The sequence below is a fragment of the Ochotona princeps genome, chromosome 19, assembly GCF_030435755.1.
Source record: "Ochotona princeps isolate mOchPri1 chromosome 19, mOchPri1.hap1, whole genome shotgun sequence".
Lineage (NCBI taxonomy): Eukaryota > Metazoa > Chordata > Mammalia > Lagomorpha > Ochotonidae > Ochotona > Ochotona princeps.
In genome coordinates, this window is record NC_080850.1 from 17,597,852 (window position 1) to 17,602,302 (window position 4,451).

The following is a 4,451-nucleotide window of genomic DNA, read 5'->3' on the forward strand; positions in this document are numbered from 1 at the left end:
CTTAAGTAATGAATATTTGTAGGCAAAAGGGGGAAATGGGAAGAGCTGCTTGCCTGCATCCTTGTATTTCCCTCTCTTTCACAGGAACCACATCAGGCAACTATGTTAAAAAAAATGAACAGTTGCATCTGAAGTATTCTTTTACAAATGAAGCACTTTAGAAAGCTAAGTTCTTTTTCTTACAATAGAAATGACTGGTGTGCAATGTTTTTAAAAGCCTTCGTTTTTGCCCAGCATAAATTTCCTTTAATTTTTTTAATTTTTAGTAGAATTTCATGTTGAGGCTTACTATGTCAAAAAATGAGTCTGTCAATTCATTTAAGATGAGAGTAGAAATATTAAGAATATTTTCATCTTCTGTGACATCTTCATCATCATCATCTTCTGCATGTTGGTGCTTTCTTAGGTAAGAGGTGGATGCCTGTCCTGTTCCACAGACACGTTTAGCTGACAGTGATCTCTGAAGAGGTAGCTTTGAATTTGCTCTTACGATATCTAAAAGGGATGAATATTCCGGTGGATATGGAAGATTCCGAAAAACCTCTACATCTTCGTCTTTATCAATATTTTGTATGTTTTAGTGGCCAGAAGCTTTGCTGTGAAATAACATTTCAAATGTGATACGTTCTGAAAATCTAGTCTTTATATCCCTTATTTTCTGCTTCTCAAAGTTGTTAGTAGTTTCCTCCAGATGACGAGTTGTTTGGGTAGCATCTGTTGTGGCTCTCTAATTTGGTTTCTGCCTGTGAAGTCACCTGTCAATCCGATGGGCTTCTCTGACGTGTTCTAATGGAGTCAACTGCTAAGCTTCTTGGATTCCTTGCTGTTCTTGTTGCTTTGAGGTCATCCTGTTTCATTTTTACAATGGTTGCATAAACTTTCAACACTTCCACTACTTGGGCTTCAAGTCTCTCAACTTCTGCTTGTTGATAATCTTGAAGCTTGGGAAACTCATCAGCAAAGTTTTTCAGGCCTTGTTCTAAATGCCCTCTGTGGAGAGGTGGGTGTTGATTTTGTTCACCAGGAGGTCCGTTTTGTCTGGAATCTTGACAGTCTTCCACACATTGACAGAGATTTGACACAGCTCTCTAAAATGCTTCTGCATGTATGTGGGAGCGTCTTGGAGTTGTCTGATTTGAGCGTCCCGATTTTCCAGGTTGTGCTTCAACATCTTGCTTCGCGCACCAGCCAGGGCATCCTGGGTTAGGGCTTGGAACTGGGTCTTGGAGGCACCTGGTCACAGGCTAGGGTGCAAGCTGCTCTTCCCCCACCCAAAGCTAAGCTTTTGCATTTGTTTCTTAGAATATTTCCTGTAGGGGCCGGCGACCCTTCCTGGAGAATGTCTCTTGTTAGTCTGTGTAATTACACAAGTTACAGACAATGGGAAGAAATAGGGTGGCCAACTTCCCAGCTCCTGATTTTCCCAAGGCAGATGAGTGGGGGATTCTAGGATACAGGATTTTCAGTATCAAAATCAGTAAACTCCAGGGAAAACCTGACCAAATTAACCACCATATTGAAGAAAGTAGTAAATCATCCAGGCAGCTGAAAATACAACTTTTGCTATGCAGATGTGAAGGTTGAAATTGTCAAGCCTCATCTGCAAGAAGATTTGCAGGTGAACTTGTATGGGGCATATAGAGAAAGTGTAGGGATAGGATTCAGGAGGTATAGGGATGCTATTTATTTATATTTAGGGTTGAGGCATGTCTTCCATCTGCTGGATTGCTGAAACCCGGAAGAGGCTCCAGGCTTCGAATCAGCTCAGCTCCAGCAGTTGCAGCCATTTGAGAACCAGCGATGGAAGGTTATTCTCTCTCCTTCTCTCTATAACTCTGATCTGCCTTGCCAATAGAAATAAGGAAACTTTTTTTTTAAATGTGGTCATTCTTGAGAAGTGTGGAATTACAGTTTCCTCAGATAAACTGTAGGAATCTTCTTAATAAGTTTTTCAAGTGATCCCTAGGTATATCCATCATTGACAGCATTTAACCTTAGACTTGTTTTCAAGTTTTATTGTTATTAAAATGATAAGACCACGTTAAAGGGACCTTTTAGAGGAGGGAAAAAAAAGCCTTTTAATCTGTCTTGTATTGTTTTTCTAACATCTTTTCTAATATTTGATCATGTAGTCACATTTTTCATGTGATTCTAATAACATAGACAATTTGCTCAGTATGCCATCATGAACATTATGCAGCTTCCAGTAGATATGCATAATCATAAAAGGGTTAAAATTATAGTTTCTTCCAAACTGATTTCAAGAATCTATCTTCCATTTTCTCAGGTCTTTCCTCCCTTGGAACCCTCCTGTCATTATGGCAGGAGACAGCTCTCTCAAATCTCTCTCTGCACACTGGAAAACAAAATGAAAATGCTTTCCAGTGATGAAAAATGTATGAAAAATGTATGTTTCAATGATGTGATGTTAGAATGGGCTCTCTTACAGGCCGAAGGAGGCTTTTTCTCTAAGTCTCCTTTATTCCAGGGACATAATGGGCTGAAGTCATTTCAGGACTGAGCGCTGAAGAGGCCAGGGCAGGCGGCTATCACAGGGGAGTCCTGGGGAGGGTGGAGGAGTGGGTGGTGCCGAGAGGGTCACACCAGGCCCTCTTCCTGGACAGTTGTTGCTTTGAGGCTTCCCTTCCCTGCTTAACTGTGCTTATTCTTCGGGTCTCAGCTCAGAGATCTGCTTGTTATTGCCCAGTGCTTTCCTTCCCCCCACTTTTTTTTTTTTTGTAATAATAGAACCCTAAATGTATTTATTTTGTTCCTTCCTTTCTTTTTTTAAACGTTTATTTATTTTTAGTGGAAAGGCAGATATACAGAGAGAAGGAGAGACAGAGAGAAAGATACTCTGACTGCTGATTCACTCCCAGAGTGGCCACAATGGCCAGAGCTGAGCTGATCTGAAGCCAGTAGCCAGGAGCTTGTGCAGGATCCCAAGGCATTGGGCCATCCTCTACTGCTTTCCCAGGCCACAAGCAGGGAGTTAGATGTGTGTGCAAGACAAGGATTTAGCCACTAGGCCCTAGAACCCTAAACTTCTAGCCGTGTATATGGTGCATGTCCATTCTGAATAGAGATTTTGTTTCACTTATTGATGGAAGTTTTCTGTACAACACCCAGAAAAAAATATCTTTAAAGGGAAAAGTTTTGCCCTTGCTTGTCTCTTTCTTGTCTGAAGGGATTTGGAAGCAGTGACTGGAATCTGAGCCATTACCTTGGTCCATATTGATCAACATAAGTTGACTATGGTAGAAAAAAAAAAAGAATCGCTATATTGGCACTGGATTTCTTTCCTCTAGACTTTATATGAACCAAAAATAAATGTGTTGGTGTTCTCTGGCACATACAGAAGAACCAAATTCTAATCCAAAATTCTTTTCCCTCAGCATTTTCTAATCCTCAAAAACTAATTCATAGTTTCCTCAATGCCTTTGTTGATATCTACAGTGTTTACAGGCCTGTTTTTCAACCTCACTTCCAGTGGAGATTAAATGAGCCCTCAATATGTCTATCATTATGTGCCAGCGGGCAAGGGAGGGCCCTCCTCCATTTTCCCTCTACGTGGGACATTCTCCCTCTTCCTAGCGAGAAAGGGGCATCTGCCTGGCTGCTTCTGGTGTGGGTGTTCACTCTGTGCTTCTGGTTGGTTGTACTATGCAGCAGGACAGCCAAAGCCTTCACAAGGGTGCTTCTAAGTGGACTTACTAGGGCCAACTTTGCTTCCCTTATGCAAAATGATTCAGAGTATGATTTTAGAAGTGCTCATGGCCATGTTCCCTCTGGTTGGGGTAAAGCTCAACTTTGGTAGGAGCAAATGATACTAACAAGGAAGCAGAGTTAGGGAGACAGATAGGATCTCACGTTGTTTGGTTCCATTTAGTAAGGGCCTCGGTTTCACATGTATGCTGGTTCTTGACCCAGTTACTGAATTCAGTTCCGGATGGAATACCTTCTTATTTTTAAATTTAATTTTTATATTTTTTTTCAAAATTAGTCTGGCCAAACACAGGGATGTATAAAAAGGTGGCAGAAACAGCCACCTTCCATCCCACAGAGAGGCTGCTCACAAGCGTTGTGGTCTCAGGACTAGGTGGAGTTAAGTTAAAGGTTTGCCAGACTAGCATGGCTGTCTGGGTTCCTCCTTTTGGATCCTTTGTTAGGTTTATATGGCCTGGATTCTGGGCTTGTCACTTCTCGTGACACCACAGGGGGTTCACCTAGCCCCTCCCATTTGAGATGTTTCTTGCCACTAGACCTACTCACGGGGTCATCTTAGCTCTCCACCCTTTCTGTACATTGGTTTGAAAGTGAAAAACAAACAAAAAAACAAGAACAAAAACTTCACCTAGCTCCATCCTAAAATGTTGAATCTGCACCATGGTACAAGCCAGTACCAGTGACACAGGAGGCCAGGTTCCGACTCCCTTTGATCTGAGATGGAT

At 41.7% G+C, this 4,451-nt stretch overlaps 1 pseudogene; it reads right to left on the reverse strand.

The window, feature by feature from the left end:
- Nucleotides 1-262: 262 nt before the first annotated feature.
- LOC101531188 (CBY1-interacting BAR domain-containing protein 1-like) lies at nucleotides 263-1,171 on the reverse strand (annotated as a pseudogene).
- Nucleotides 1,172-4,451: the final 3,280 nt, after the last annotated feature.